Source organism: Dryobates pubescens, chromosome 8 (assembly GCF_014839835.1).
Source record: "Dryobates pubescens isolate bDryPub1 chromosome 8, bDryPub1.pri, whole genome shotgun sequence".
NCBI classification, from domain to species: domain Eukaryota; kingdom Metazoa; phylum Chordata; class Aves; order Piciformes; family Picidae; genus Dryobates; species Dryobates pubescens.
Genome location: NC_071619.1, coordinates 14,584,627 through 14,602,251, shown reverse-complemented (window position 1 = coordinate 14,602,251; position 17,625 = coordinate 14,584,627).

Below are 17,625 nucleotides of genomic sequence, written 5' to 3'. Positions count from 1 at the left end.
CAAATTGAATGGTGCCTACTGCAGCTTTACAGCGTTGCTTTGAGAAATTACTTCCCTGGTCATTTTCTTTGTTTTATGCACGCCAAAAGATTATGTTTGGAAAGGTTAGGAGTAGACGAGACTGTTAGAACCGCAAATTGTGTCAGTTCTGAATTCCGACAATGCAAAGGCAGCCTAAATGGCTCTTTTGCTGTTCTAATGGGACTTCTTGACAGTCAGCAGTGGTTTAAAAAGACAAATTTTGTCCTTGGCAGTGAGAAGAGTGGTTCGTACTTACAGCAAAGAAATAAAATGTCTGCAGCCCTCCTGGAAAATCACTTGTTCCTAGAATTAGGGTTCTCTTTCTCCACTCCCAGTTGTTAGTGATTGTTGTAAATCTTCACTCATTTGCTCGATTGTATTTTGTTTAAATTGAAGACATCTAAATGTTCTTAGACCATTGCTGTTAGCCATATCAAAGTGCTTGAGGTTTGTCACAGTATTGTTTAAGCGCAGGGACATCAACAGCCTTTATTGACAACGCGTAATCGTAATGTGTGGAGAAAGCATTACACACCTCTTTAACTTCATTTATCATGTTCTAGCTCTTGTTTTAACACAAAGTCAGCAGAATAAATTCTAGTCAGCATTGTCTCAACCATTTAACTGGTCAGTTTGCTTTTGCTGTTGGCCCACTGTAAAGTGAAAAATCATTGTCTTTCTACACTTTTCTTCATACACTTTTCCCATGCTTTTTCAATAGCTGGCCATCGAACTGACGTGGTCATTTACAGTGCCACCTGGGTCCTTCCCTTGAGCTGACACCTAATTTTATGTGCAAAGCCAAGTAAAACACTTCATTTTCAAGTCAGTTTTTTAATATTGTTGCTGCATGGTGCACAATACAAGGTGCTCTCTGCTAATTTTAAAGGCAGAAGACATCAGAAACTCAGACACCTTTCTTACCTTTAATGTAATTTCAAAAGAAGCCTGGCCTCCTGTGTAGACTCTCCTGAAAAGGTTTTATTTGAAACATTTCAGACTATTTGCAATTCAAAGAATATACTTACAGTTTACAGTATGTGCTGTTGGTGGAATATAACGCTAATAATGTGTGAAATCTGAATTGCAATTCGAAGGAAGAAAGTGTGTTAAGGCCAAAGGCACAGCAGAATGGGAAATGTCACAATTAAACCAACTTATTTGAACTCAAAGCATCTAAACTGAATTTAAGATTGGAAAATATTTATGGCTTTTTAAATCAGTATGTCTCAGCCACCTCAAGGCTGTTAAGTTAAAAGTGCAGCATGAAAGGATGTAGACACCACACTGCTGAGCATTTGCTGCTCTTAACTTATGGGACATTCTCTTCAGTGATGCAGTGCAAAATTCTGAATTAATTTTTTTTTTTAAATGGCTTTTGCAATGGGGATTGGGGAAGATACACAGCCCCAAGTGGGTTTCAGGTTACTGTTGCACTTAGTGAGGAAGTGTGACTAGGCTTAGCCAGTAGGAGACTCTAGTGAGAAGCATCCAAGTTTAAATCCTGTATCTCTGTGAGGATTCCTCACCACCTTTCTGTGTGTTGGATGTGCTTCCTTCTGTTTCAGATTCACATTACAGCTATTCACTGCCTGCTCCACTTCCCTTTCAAGAAGGGGAGCAGGGATTGGTGGTACTTTCCTAGTGACTGCCAAAGATAGTAAACTTTTCACTGGAGCTGCTTGGCTGCCTTCAATCCCTGCCCTCCACCCATACGCAGAACCTGGTGTCCCATGGTACGTGTGGGCTCATAAATGCACATGCACTACATATTCTGGTGGTGAATGCTTGCTCTGCAAAATTAGAACAAGCTCAGCAAAAGGGATATTATTAGCCTGCTGTGAAGTAGGAAGAATAGTCTAGCGAAAATTTCGATAGAACATGGAAATGAAATTGATTTTGGTAACTTTTTGCCCAGGGAGGTGGTGGAGTCACCATCATTGGAGGTGTTCAGGAGGAGACTTGATGGGGTGCTTGGTGCCGTTGTTTAGGTGGGTTGGATTGGTTGATGGGTTGGACATGATGATCTTGAAGGTCTCTTCCAACCTGGTCTGGTCTGGTCTGGTCTATTCTATTCCGTTCTATTCTAACTTGCGCTAACCAGTGACTCGTGGCATAGCAGAACATGCTTTTTAGATTATCTTTCCAGAAGGATGATCTGATGGGAGAGCTAGAAAAGGACTTGTTTGTGAATTCCAGGGAGATGCAGGGGTTCAGTACTAACGCATTTTACATGGTTAAGGTTCAGTCATTTCAGAGAGTGCACAGAAATGGCATTCTGGGCTATCAAATGTGGAAAATGTGGGTGTGTACAAATGTTAGTGAAAGCTGAGACTGGGCTTTGAAGATCCAGAGTTTGGATGCGATACCTTTTAGTGGAGCTTAAAAATTTGCTGAATAGTACTGAAGTGGTGCACTTGATAAAGCAACATTGGAACTGGTTTAAAGCACCAGAAACAGGTAAATATTTCACAGTATTAGTGCTCAAAAAATGATTCACTTGGTAATTTCCAAACTTTCCAACTTAGTTTGCAATGAAGTAAGTTTAGTAGGACAGGTTTTAGCCCGAATTAGTATTTGCATACGTGTGTGTGTAAAAGCTGGGGACGTTCACAACAGATTAGTGCCCATCAGTGCTCTAGAGTCAGTAAGCTGTCGAACAATTCAACTTTGCCCACTTTATTTGTTTGTTACTGCAATAACTTTTAGCCTGCCAATACTTGTGCATTCCAAGCCTTCTGTGTTTTAGCTGTGAGATAACCAGTACCATTCACTGGCACATACCTGTTAATGGTGAAGCTTTGGAATTTGGAAGAAAAAAATCTATGCAGATTATTCTCCTGTTCACAGATTTCCAGATAAAATTGTAGGAAGAGAGAGTAATTGTGACAATGCTGCAGCATTAAGTGTAGTTTAGGAAGACAGGAATCTGTATGTATAACTGGATCTGGTATCTCCACAAGCTGATAATATAGGCCTGATAGTCCATGCATCATCTACAACGGCAGAGACATCTGCTGTTCATCGTACATTGCATCATGTCTTTCTGACCAAGGTGAGATGATTAGATGCTCCCATTGTCACATCAGCCAAAAATGTTGATGGCCCTTTAGCACTGGTGTGTTCTGTGATACTTATTTCTATGATTAGAACTTGCCCTCTAATTGTGGCAATGTTATACATAAAAAGATGCTATCTACAGTATGTGTAAGCCTTGAGAGCCACAATTGGGCTGCTGCTGGAGTTCAGTGAAGTGGGAGATTAAAGTAAATAGAAATAATTTGGAAGCAGGTGCTCCTCAACCTCAGCAAAACACTGATCTGCTGTTGTATCCACAACATGATTTATTGCTGTGAATAGTCTAATAAAAATGTACTTGATGCAGCCTTTTCCTGGAAGGTGATACATTTGAGAGTGGAATAGTTTATAGGCTTTGTGTAACTTGAAGAATGCAGATACAAGGAATGCTTGTAGTTTGGATTTTCCACTTGAAATGTCAGTGATCGTTAGTTTAAAGATGTTATGTGAAAATATGGAAGATTGTATTAAGCTTGTATTAAATGTATACAAAATGTAAGTGTGAGCTGGGATGCCTGCCCACACGTAATAGAAACAGTGCTGAAATGGAAGATAATGCATATATAAATGAAAGCAACTAGCTGCATGCCATTTTGCACTTCTTGTCTGATAATCACGTGTGTGTCTCATGTCATTGTGTATAAATTACAGATTCCTGTGAAAAGGGCTCATGTGTTGTGTCTGTAAACTACCAGTGCACAACTGTGGTGTGTATAGCTAATAGTATGTGTTAGATTTCTTTAAACTGTTTATTTGGGAAACTGAGAGTGAATACAAGACCTTAATTTGCAGGACAGTTTGTAGTGTCTGAAGAGTAAGTTTCTTTGAGCTTTGAAAGCAACAGAACATACCAGAGTCTTTCATTACTTTTCTCTACATTAATCTGCTCTACATTCTCTACCATACAGACACACAAAAAAAGGCCCTGTTAAGATAATAACTAAATACTTAAGCTGGCCTGACAATTGGAGTAAATGTGTTGTCTTGTAGTATATTGATAGCCCTAGATGATAAAATACATATATTTCAACAATTCTTTAGGCATATAAACTCTTGACTAGTCATTTAAAATAATCTTAAATATTGCTGGAATACCTTAATAGTCCTGCATGTCTTGTTCTTTCTTTAATTGAGACCCAGAGAGAGGGTCTTCATCTTCTATAGAAATAAACAGGAATTCTGTCTTTTCCTAGTTCATTGGCACAAGCTTTAATTTCCCCATGGTGTGGCAGAGATCTGTTAGAAATGCACCAGAGGAGCTGCCTTGCTGGTCCCCAGGAGTCACTATATGCCATGCAAGCAAAAAGATAAATCCCAAGATAGTGTATATCTACCTTTGTAAAGTATGCATTTGCAATTCTCAAAGCTGCATGGGAAGATTAAATTTATCTAGTTGTCCAGCCAGTCAGAGCTTGCAAATGCATACCTTACAACACAAAGTCAAAACCGAGTATATTTATATGTATGATTAAATACGACTATAAAGGATAGCACAGTCAGTAAGCTTAAAGTATTTTACTTATTCTGTTGGTAATTTCTGGTTCATTGAACATGCTGAGGAGCCCTGTTAAGTGTGACTACTGGTAACAATGTGCACAGTCCTGGTAGATTGCTATTGTGGGGGAGAGAGAGCATGATTTGGAGAGATGTAATGAAAATGGTCAGCACTGCAGTACCCACAGACAGACAGCAGCTTGCCGATAGAAAAAGCTGAATTCCTTATGTTTCTTCCTGGTCCTGAAAGTACGAACAGCTAAAGGTATTGGGAGGCATGAGTGAGCCTGTCTTTGTTAGCCTCTTGCAATCTTGGATGACTTGGGCAAAGATTAAAGTTCTGTGCTTGAGCAGCAGCCGCGTCTAATCTCCTTACTCCTTACTTACTCACCAGGTCTTTACTTCAGTTCAATTTATTATTAAATGTTACTACCTTCTTCCCAGAAAGAAGTGTTAGTCTCCCCTTGCAGTGCACTACTTATAGGGTGCTATTTAGTGCTATTTTGAATCAGTTACCTGTGCCTCTGGGTAATGGCTATGCATATGTGTTGGAAATAACCTGTCACATCTAATCCTTCGTCTCTGGAATGAACAGAACCGGGTGTTTTATTTATGGTGATGCAAGAGAATGAGAGACTTGAAGTTTGATTTTATTATATTTTTTGTCCCTTGTTGAGTGTTTAGAGCTAGTGCTTAGCAAACTTTTTTTTTTGAGTTTTGTTTTTTGGGTTTCTTTAACCTGGGAAGTCAAAGCAGAAGGGACTTTAATTGACAGTAAATACTGAACGCTTCTTCAGTAGCACTTTTTGCAGTAATAAATTCCAGAGTAGGATTCTGTGCATAATTTGCAGTGGAATGTGTGGGTTCAAGATGTAGTCATGCATACTCAGTAATGATTTCCTGCTCTTTGACCAGGTTGGGGTAAAGGAAGACCAGGAAAGGAAGAATTACTTCTAAAATTTTATTTTAGGTGTCCGTACCTGTTTCAAAGTTTAAAGGAAATTTTTGCTATGCAAGAGATCATATTTCACAGCTTAATTTGTAGAAAATGTCGTGCTTTTTAAACAGGTGGGATGGGTTTTGGGGGGTTTTGCTTTGTTTTAATGTAAGGTTTCCTTTTCGTTGCTTGGAAAACAAGATCTTCAGAATAAAAATGCCAGCTTAAACGAATCACCATGAAACGGAGAGCTTTCACGGCCTCTTTCCTTCACACTGTAATTAAAATTCTTCTTGGTGCTATACAATGCAACGTTTGCTGTTATTCCCTGTAACAATGTGAAGAGCTGTGCACCTCATCTTTATGCATGAAAATTATTTTCTTCGTCTGCTGAGGAAAACTCTTGTTTGTACGATTCTACAGATAAAGACATAAAAAGAACTTGAAATGCTTAATTGGAGAAAATAAATCACTTCTAAATCGCAGAAACGGTCCGCATGTGTGTTTTATAAGGAACAAGACTGCGTGAAGTCCTTGTCCTCACAAGTTTGTCATCTCCTTGGGCGCCTTAACCAGTTGGCTTTCCCCGGGCTCGCAGCTGGCCCCTGGGCTGCCTTCTCGCTGCTGCCCTCAGCCGGCGGGGGCGCGGCTGCGGGAGGTGCCGCCGGGCGGAGGAGCCGTGAGGCGGAGCCATGCTTATACGGAGGGTAGGTGGGCGCCGGTCCGACTTGGAGTGATGAGAAAGGGCTCGATGAGGGGAAAGGGGCGGAGAATGCGGCCAGGAGCGTGTGTGCAGTTGCCGGGGTCCGTATGAGAGCCACGGCTGGGCTGGGGCCGGGGGTCGCCGTTTGGCCTGCTGCCGGGGGAAGGGGAAATACGAAGGGGCAAGACAGGCGCTGGGGACGGGCGGCCTCTGGCTGGGCTTATGGGGGCGGAGGGGTGCTGCAGGCTCCGGTGTATCTCACGGCCGTTTCCTTTTTTTTTTTTTAATGGGCGCTTGGAGCGTCCGTGAGTTAGAGGGGGATTAATTTGCGGCAGCCCCAAGTGGAGCCGCGGCTTTGCTGTGCATCGAACGTGTGGCTGACGCCATGCCCGTTACTCTGAGGGGAAAAAAAAATTGCATCAGGCCAATCTCTAAATTCGTCGGCACTGCAGACCTCTGGCGCTGCCCGCTTTCCACCCAGGTCATACTTGTGGAGCGCTTGGCGATGTAACACCAGGCACTACTGAGAAACTCGTGAACACGTCTGTAGTTTCGCCTGGGGAGCATGCAGGGGGCTAGGGAAAAGAGCGAACGGTCACATCACAGATCCTGTCCCAAAAGAGGGCGGGTGTAAGGCTTGTGGCGGCCGTCATGGTTCTGCCTTGCAGTTGAGATAACGGGGAGCTTGCCGCTAGAGCGTTGGTAGCACAGCCCTGGGAGTGAAATTGCCGTGTTAAAAGGGAAACTGGAGGGGGAGGGGGTAGCTTTCGTTATGTGTTACCTTAGTGACACAGACACAAATTATCTCCTGGGGGAGTGCCACATGATCCATCAGGCGCTGGATGTGCCGGCGGTGAGGACGTGTGTGTCTGTGCGATAAGCCCACGTCACTGGCATGTCCAGGTGCTGGAGAACAGCAAAGCAGCTGAGACGGGCACTCAGCTCCAGCTTCTGATGGTGACAGACACTCTTCCATGTCTTCTTTCCGACCATACAGACCATCCCTGTTACTGGATCCACATCCTTCTCCCTTGGCCAGTCTCAGTCTTAATTTCCTCACCCATGTGTCACCTATCTCTTTTCACCCAATCTGTGATTCACAGCCTCCACGCCCTCCTGCAGATCCTGAGCCCTGTTAATGCCCGCAATCTCTTACCCGTTTATTGCTCACTCTGGGCTCTTTGTCCTTCATTCACTACACCTGTTGCTGAATCCACACAATATCTTTTGCCTTTGAGCAGGATGGGCTAAGCAGGGAAGACACTGAGAGCTCTGAAGGACAGGTTTTCTGCTTTCAGGTCCAGCACTGCAGGTAGCACTAAGGTTCTAAGACCTATTTCTTCTATTATTGTGGCCCTTACACAAAAACCCCTTGGCAAATTCCAGTGCAGTGTTGTTAAGTCCTACCTCAGCTTCAGCCTTTAGATTTTCAATGTGTTTTGGAAGATTCCCCATACAAGTCCCAAAAGCCACCAACTCAACCACCAATCTGAAAACCTCCCTACACTACCTGATTTTCAATTCCCTGCTTCACACTTCAAGACTGTCAGAGACCTGCCAGAATTTCCTGTTAAGTGAAAAAACTATTACAGAAGAAATCTTCCATAATTACTCACATGGTATTTAAAGTTTGATAAGGTTCTTAGAATTGTAAACATGGGCTTGTTAAATATCAGACAGCCTGGTGAGGGTAGCAGCCTTCCTGTGTCAGATAGGAGTAGAGTAGGAGGAAACATTTCCTTGCAGAGATCTGTGACTTAAGGCTGGCATATCCTTGAACTGACAGGTTCTTGTACATTAGCCTTCCAACCCTGGGTACTAATAGTGTCCTCTCTAGATATCCTAGTTCATGGAAGCTCTGCACCCATAGGTATGAGCATGCATGAATGCTGGGGAAGGCAAAGAATGAGCCTCCATTACAGAGCACAAGAAGAGAAATTACTTTGGCAGTGGTAGGTAACTGTCGTTAACTCCATACTTTGCATAGTGAATGAAGAACAGAATTACATAGCAATGCAGGAATTGTCTGCCCCTTTCTGTTCTTTGCTGTGCCATCAGAGCTTCCTTTTTCCCTGAGTCAGGCTCACCACTGGGTGTGAGCTGCACCTGGCTGTGGTGACTCACTAATGCATCTGCTTGGAGGTGATGCCTGGTTTGCACATTGAAAGGATAAACTGCTTATCCTGTTTTCTGTAATTCTGTCACAAAAAGTCTCATCTGACCGGTTTAACCCAAGGGTTAATACAAGGCAATGTGGTTGAAGGAGATAGAAAATGGAGAAGAGGCTCTGAGTCAGTTGATGTGTATTTTAAAGCTTTATTCTGCTTGCTCTCTTTCTAAAAATATTTCTTATTCTGGTTTGAAGAAACAAGATATAAATGATACCCTGGCAAGAAGTGTATGAAATCTGACAGATTATTAAATGCTTCTCTCCAGAGCTGTAAGCTTGAAAAGAACATTTGAGAGATAATGCAAGTTCTTGGCTTGAGAGGTGTCCTGTCCATTAGAAATATACCCTTCTGAAGATTGATCTGAACTTTCGAGCTTTCAGTTGAATAATTGCCGTATGAGAGTTGAAATATTTTGAATTATTTAATTTCCCATTCACCAAAATCGAATAACATTGCAGCTGGTGATTTAAAATGTTGTTGAATTAATTATGACATTTTGTTAAATCCACTTTTGTCTTCCCTTTGTCAATTTTTTTTATTTATTTAAAAGACCTCTGCTAATGCAGAGTCTCACCCCAATGCAGAGATGAGTCAGAGATTTGTCAGCTTGAATGTCCTTAGACCTACTAACCACTGTGATGCAAGTCTGAAGTGATGCAACTTGCATATTAAAGAGCAAGAGTGAGAAAGCTTCCTTGCTAAGCTCTGCTCTCCTGACCCTCTCCACTACAGCCTTTCATGGAGAAGAGGTCATAGTCACATTCACAAAGATGTAGTAAATTATCTACATCTCAGAGCAAAGAAAAAGGTGAATTCATGTAGGCAAACGGGTGTGAGTCGGAAAGTGAATTTTACGAGATGACTGCATTGGTCTCATGGCTGGTTTGAAAGGAGCAGCTATGTGTCTCCACCCTCCACAGCCACCCAACTCATGTTGTTGGGCCACTGTCAGGAGCTGGGAGCTGAAACAATTCCTGCCAAGTGAAGACAGCATGAGCCATTACACTGACTCTATTGAAGCTGTGCATACACAGATTTCTCGAAAGTCTACTACGAGATTACACAGTATGAAAAGAACACATGCATCTTTTGTTCCAGCATCTTCATTCACTTTCAAATCCTCCTTAAATTTTAATTCTAGGAGTTACTTAAGTAAGACCAATATTTGAGTTACAGCACTAGCCATGAATGTAGACCTCACATGTGACTTAGAAATATATGAGTGAAGTCTCTACACAAACAACTGCTTTTGAAGCTGGGCTACAAAGCTGCCTGAGTCAGGACTTTGAAAGACAGCCTTGCATTCCTGCTGCCTGCTACACGTGCCCTCCAAGCAGAGTGGGTGCTGCCACCCCCTACCCTTTCTTGTAGGATTTCAGCTCAAGTGCAGCATTTTTAAGTTAAAGCCGGTTCAAATACTGATGCCTCAGACCATAGGCAGTGTAAATGCCTACAGTCTGCCTCATCTCCAGGCTGCAAAGCAAACTTACCACCCCTATTAAAAGAAGAAAGGCCTGCAGCTGCAACTCAAAGAATATATGATGGGAAAAGAAATTATACCCTTGCCAATGATCCTGTCAGAAGCATCTATGTTGCAGCATCTTAGTCTGTAATATTTCAAATTTCAGCTACAGACAACTTTCTCCCTTCTCTGTAGCGTATAGCTTATTTTTGTGTCATCCCTCCAATTTTAATTTTCTCTGGTATGACTTACCAAGCTATTTAGGGGACTAGAATAACTGTCAGCTTGGAGAAAAGATGTGGTTCTTCCTGTTTCAGTGTGTGTTAGAAGGTTCCTGTCCCCAATGGGTAGAGGTACCCCTGTACCTAAAAGGAGAAAAGATTTGCTTCATACTTGAGTTTTTTGTCATCCCCTACTCTTGTAATGAATAGTCTTAAATGTAACCTCAGGATTATGCATCCTCTTTCTGGTTTAGGTATGCTGTGTTGTAATGCTAACATCATCATCAGTATAGCAAACATGCTCCCTTCTACTTGGACTTTCTCTGCCTAATGTTAGTTGATTATTTCTAGATCATGAGTTATTGCTCTTGTATAGCTCTCCCAGAAACACTGGTTTTCATTTAAGAAGGCAGGTGTATTTGTTTTGTTACTGCACTTATGCCTGCACTTTACTTCACTGGAGCAAATTTTTCTTTGAAGACAAATGGTTCTTACATATTTTTATATAACCTTTTATACACTGTTCATTAATTTGAAACATCTTTTGATGACAGAGCAAATCAACAGGCTAAACAGTCATTATCTTCCACAAATCCACTCTTCTTGATAGGATAAGGCATATTTACCATTTATCCACCAGTGTTTGGTGGCAACCACTTGATGATAAACCAGAGTGCTGTTTTTCTGAGGTACAATCTGTCTTTGGCCTCTCCTCCCAGGCAGCCAGCACCAGAACAAGAGGATGCAGTCTCAAGCTGCACCAGGTGAGTTTTAGGCTGGATGTTAGGAAGAAGTTCTTCACAGAATGAGTGATTTGCCATTGGAATGGGCTGCCCAGGGAGGTGGTGGAGTCACCATCACTGGAAGTGTTTAGGAAGAGACTGGATGGGGCCCTTGGTGCCATGGTTTAATTGATTAGATAGTGTTGGATGATAGGTTGTACTCGATGATCTCAAAGGTCTTTCCCAACCTGGTCTATTCTATTCTATTCTATTCTATTCTATTCTATTCTATTCTATTCTATTCTATTCTATTCTATTCTATTCTATTCTAACGCTGTTATCAAGACAGGACTCCAAGATCATGATACAAAAATTGTAAAAAAAAGTAAATATATTTTGGCTTATATTAAAAAAAAAAAAAAGTGAAAGTGGAACTCAGCATAATTAGAAACATCTACTGAAAAAGCACATGCTTATCACCTTGATGCTTGCAGGGACATTCAAGAAGTTCTAAGCTCAACGGCATGAGGGAAAAAAGCAATCTTGCCCTAGGATTCAGGACTAAGCACCACCTGCTGTTTTTTGAGAGAAGAGTTATCCCTGGAACACTGCATTTGCATTGTGTTTGCAGACATCAAGGCTTAGCACAGGACAAAACCATCATGAATTTAGCAGCAGCACCAATTCAGATAAGTACAGGCTCAGCTGTTGCTAAATTGGCAATTATAAGTAGATAGTCTCTGCTCCCCCACCACCATCATTGTTGGTACTGGAAGTTTTGTCTCAGTTCAGTGAGTATTCTATTTTGTAAGCTCTCATTTGTCTTCTGTTAGACAGCTTACAGTGATTTTGTTTAGCTGCAGTGATGAACTGCTGTCAGTGGAAAAAGCTCCAGCCACCAGAGGCATATGAGAAGGATTAGCCAAAACCTACAATTCCTATGTAGTTGGAAAATGGGGAGATTAACTATAAAAGGCCTGAACCAGAATATGAGATCCGATCATCTTGTCAAATACTGCATGTGCTCAGGACTGCAAATCCATACCCAAGTACCTTTATCTCTGACCTTTAAAAGTAATTTTTCAGCACAACCATAACTGCTGTCAGGACCAGCAGAAGCAGAAGAAAGAAAATGAAGTGGTGGCAAGTTCTAGCATTTTACCTGCTGGGGGCCTAGATCTGCTTTCAGATAATGCAGAACTTTACAATTCCAGCATCTGCTCTGGGCTTACATTGCAACCACAGCTGTGATAAGGAGGGATGGCCTTTTCCTAAACATTATATGAAATCTGTATCTCTTTCTGCCAAGCAGTTGATACAGTTCCAGAATCCTCCCACAGTGCTCTCATTTATATATTTTGTTATTTTGCAGACTCCAAGGCTAACCTGGTGGCTGTAAAACTGTTGTACTGAGGTCTGTTTGCATTTTGGTGTCAGAGCCATAAAATGTATCACTAAAGACAAGGGATTTAAAAATAGAAATACTGTACCTGCTGGGGGAAAATAACTGCATTGATCCTGTTCAGTAGAGCAGAGTAATCTCAGCCCATCCTTACTTGAAACAAGTAACAGCTAACCCAGCTATCTGCCTTTAGGCTGTATTGTCACTGTACAGTGATGGCAGAGGGCACCCTGTGCCCTTTGTGCCTTTGAGTCACTGTCCCTTCTATGTCCTAGGAGAGCTGGACTTGGGTTCTTTCCCAGAGGACAAGAGGGCTACTATTCTGCTAGCTTGATTCCAGTACAAATAACTTTCAGGTCAGCCTGAAGCTCATTAGTTGCCTGGTGCCCCAAGAACAGACTCCTGGTGCAGGTATACAATAAGCTGGCCTACAGATCCATTAAGTGTAAGGGAAAGTGTATCTCAGCCTAGCTCTGAGTGTTCTCCCAGCAGTCTTTATACCTATCATAGAATCATAAAATCAATAAGGTTGGAAAAGACCTCAAAGATCATCAAGTCCAACCTGTCACACAAGACCTCATGACTACTAAACCATGGCACCAAGTGCCACGTCCAATCTCCTCTTGAACACCTCCAGGGATGGTGACTCCACCACCTCCCTGGGCAGCACATTCCAATGGATAACAACTCCCTCTGTGAAGAACTTTCTCCTCACCTTAAGCCTAAACCTGCTGCTTGAGATGGGAGCAAGGTTACTCTGGCTGCCTGGATGAGCTGTTAGCAGCGAGTCATAGTCAGGCCCCAGGACAGGCGCATGTGCTGTGCGATGCATCTATTTTCTGTGGAGGTAACTAGGGCTGAAGGCAGGAGCATCAGAGTCTCACCCAAAAGAATCCCACTAGCAGCCAGCAGTTGTGGAAAGCAGGAGTGGACTGGATGCTGTAAAATTTGAAATATTAGATGGCATATCCATGGCTCATTCCATCACAAGTTACTCTGTGTGCATCTGCCCATCCAGCGAAGAACATGCCCAAGCTGTGTAACAGCACTTTAAACCATCTGTGACAAATTTGTCAGCTATGCTCAGGATTCCCCACTCCTCCACTGGGACCCACAGGTTACGCTGACAAGCAGTTGCTTTGTTTTTATGGATGGAAATGGGTATTTGTTTGTGGGACTCCTGGGACTGAAAAATCAGATTGTCCAGATAGAAGTGACCCTGCAGTCATTGCCTGTAGCTTCTCTCACACTTCAGTCACTAGCTGATTTTGTTTCAAGTGACTCTTCACATCCTCTCACTTTTTAGCCTGCGCTGTTACTTCCAGCCAGGTGAGACCCCTGCACAAGATAAAGAGAAGCTACAGCTGAATGAAGAAACATAAGCACCGCTTCTTTTGGAATCAGTTATGAATTTACTCCTTAGGTTTATTTGCATTATTGTTCATCTTTGAAACAAGATGGGAAAACAAGCCTAGTTACCAGTAAGGTGGTATGCAACTGAAATACACAGCAAATTCTGACAGAGACAGAGCTGGGGACTGTGGGAAGGTCAGTTGCATTACAGGATATTTTATTTATGCTAAGTGAAAAGCACTGTCATTTTCCTAGTACCTTGAAACTTAACAACACTCTTGGGTAGAGAAACCTGCAGTTAAAACAGACTGGTTTGCTTTTTCAGAAGAAACCACTAGGAGAACAAAACACAACCACCACCGAAAAACCAGAACAATCCCATTGCTTTGCATTTAAAAGGTTTCAAATTACTTAAGAAGAAATGGAAAAATTTTGTTTCATGAAGTTCAGACTGAATTATCCTGTTAGGTTCACAACAATTTTCTGTGCCACTCTCAGCAAAAGAATCGCTATTGTGTTGGTTATGGAAGGCCTGCATAGCTTGATACTGAGGGAATGTGGTCCAAGTCAGATTCACTATGCCAAAAAGGCTTTCTGTTTTCTGCCTCCAAAACAATACTAACTTGTATTTTTTTCCTTCAATACCTCCCCTTCTCTGAAAGGCTTTCACCGTGTAACTTGTGCTCCATAAAGCTGCTGCAACGCTTCTCATCCAGAGGGAGTTATTACAATGTACATTTAACCAACATCTGTCTTGTGTTAAAATAAAATACAAATATCTGAAGCTGTAGTGCAAATACAAAGGAGAAGCAGAACCCTCTCCTGCACTGTGGTGGTGTTTGAAACGGAGTAATACCAGCAGCTCAGGCAAGAGTAGTGCCACAGGCAGTGACTAGCAACAAACTCAGAATTACCCATGGGCTCTTAACCTACAACTGTGAAGCAGATAAGGTGGTAGAGATTTTCTTCTAACAAGTTGGTCAAATACTTCTGAACTAGCTACCATTTTGCTTCAGAAAAACACACAACACAAAAAAACCCAACCCCAACATCCCAAAGCCCACTCTTGATTTCCATAAACTATTTTTGATTCTGTGCTTATGTACTCTACCTTCCATGCATAAGTATCTGGTAGGCAGAGGCTCCTTCAGAGGTAGTGAATAGGGGCATTAGCTTCTTGTAATGATTCATGGCAGAGACATGACAGTTGCTCACAAAGTAGTCCATAGGCACATCAGTGTGTTCCTTTCTCAGCTCCCGTTAGATACAGAAAAGTGTTACTGAGTTGTACTAAGAGTGGAGGAGCAACTGAAAAAGAAGAACCACTGAAAACATCAGTCTGTGCCTGCTGGATCACACAGTCAGCTCAAGCTAGAAGTTGCATATTTTATTATTCAAAAAAGCATAGTACTTCCTATGGAGGCCCACTGCTTAGGCAATTGCTTTTCCATGGCTTAGTCATCCAGCAACAAATGAGGTGCCTGCAAGATGTGTTTTGACAGGTGCTGCTGAACTGTTTAGTTGAGGCAGTTTCAAGTCATGTCTGCTATTTGCCTTTCGTGGTTCTGGAATGGAACTTTTTTACTGAATTACTTAGTATAGTACAATCAGAAATAACTGCTTCATGCTTGCAACAGTCAGAGGTGCAAAAACAATTAAGTACCCAGAGCACGTGGGTAATTACCTGGTAAAAATGGAGAGAGACCACAGATCCTCAAGCTTTCTTGAAGAATGATCTAATGGAGATACTTTACCCCTATTTACAAAACAGAACTTCTTTTCCACCTGCAGTAATATTCTCTTTGCACATCTCGTGGCTGTTACCTTTCTGGAAAGCGAGGTTTTGAAGAATCATTAAGTCCAACCCCACCTTGTTGAACCATTATATTCCACTCCATCCAACTCCAGCCTGTGCAGATCCCACTGAATGGCAGCACAGAAAACATCCAGTTGGAAGAGACCTCAAAAGATCATCCAGTCCAAACTTTGACCCCATTTAGGGTCAGTCTTAAACCATGTCCATAAGCAACATGTCCACATGCTGCTTAAACACCTCAAGGGATGGTGACTCCACCACAACCCTGGGCAGACCATTCCAATGTCTGATAGCCCTCTCTGTGAAGAATTATTTCCCAGCATCCAGCCTGAACCTCCCCTGGTGCTGCTTGAAACCATTTCTCCTAGTCCTGTTACTTGACACCAAGGAGAAGAGGCTGCCCCTTCCTCACTCCAAGGTCCCTTCACATAGTTAGAGAGAGCAATGAGGTGTCCTTTCAGCCTTCTCTTCTCTGGACTGAACAACTGAGACACTCATCATAGGCCATGCGCTACAGGCCCTTCACCAGCCTCATGGCCCTGCTCTAGACATGCTCCAGAACCTCAACCTAGGTACTGGAGAGGCTTTCGATAGCTACATATTTGGATCCTAACCTTTGAGAAACAGCTCCAGCTGAGAGAGGTAATAACCAGGCAACTCATGTAAATTGTTACAAACTATTGGGTGGGAAAGAGGCTGAAGGGAAGAGTCAAACGAAAAACAGTGAAGAAGTATAGCAGGGCTCCATCTAAATCTTGTGGTTTGAGATAGAAAGGGATAGAAGGGGAGAAGTATCTCCTATGTATTTATATAATCATAGCTCAGATAATTTGTGCCTTTATGTTGATGTAACAGAAGGCTAAGGGGGAACCGAGTTACAGATAAAGTACACTGAGAAATGCTGGATAATATTTCATGTTCCTTATTCTGAATTAATGAATGGGATATAAATTAGCCAAATTAGTGAAAAAACACACTTCCTACAGTCAGCATTGTCTTTCTCAGTGAAGAAGGATCAGTGTATTCCAAGGAAATGCTGCACACCAGCCAACACAGATGTGTAGTAATCCCAACCCTGGTTGAGTATCACCAGAAGTTGTTCATGTTGCAACAGGTTTTTTGCTTGCAACGTTTGAGTAATGCATTCCTTCGTATCATTTATTGATCACCAGAGAGGAAGAAATTAAGAAGTGCAAATGCAAGTTCAAAATGTTATGGCAATTTTTCCATTCATCTCCAAGGTGTTTATTTAGGTTATCAACTTCTAATTTATTATATAAACCCTCAGATGTGCATTAAAGTGAAACACTTTTTTTAATTCAGAAGTTTTGCTACAGGCCTTTGTTCAACTGACAAAATACACCAGGGGAGTGTAAAAAATATTTATTCAACCTAATTGAACATAACTGTAATTTGCCATACTTAAAAACAAGATTTACAACAGAGTAAAGACCTGCCACTCAGGTGAAATAATCTGATCATCTATACAGTATTTTTATAATTAGGTTTTTACAAGAGCTTTAGCTTTCCAGAGGAGACAGTGAGCTTTCCCAGGGAACACGTTTCAAATCTAATAATTGGCATAATTCAATTCTTCACAACACTTTTAAAAAATAGTTGGAAATATATACAGTGAAGATTACTGAAAAGCTGCTTTTCTTGAAATGAAGAATTCTGTAAGAAATATGCATCATATTGTTTCAAGACTATCTTACAGAAAGCAGCAACTTTCAGGAGGTTGCTGCTCTATAGGTTTTTTTTAATATAAAAGTGAGCACACTAAGACAAATATAATCAGCACACTCATAAGATGATAGTAACTGTTCAGTTACAGCAAGAACCTCAAAAGTATTCAATATTGACTGAATGTATAATTTTCAATACCTGTAGTAGTTTTCTGAATACTAGCTGGCCATTATATACATTTTTGTACAGTCCTAAAATATTACATCTCGGTAATTAAGATAAACATACTCTAGAAAAGGTACCATATTTTTCATTTCTCTACATACATTATTGCAGTCAACTGTGAAGTCCAGTCTTCACTTACTGGAAGTAAAGATTTCTTTTTGCCAGAAATTAAGTAAAAGATACGTGTGTTTTTTTCTCCATGCATTTGACATACTAATATGAACAAGGGAAAAAAAGTAAACCAAACAACTTTGAAGAAAAACAAATTGTTAATTAAAAAACTTCTTGCTGAATCTAGGTTAGGTCTGGTATGAAAGTAAATGGCTGTATTATG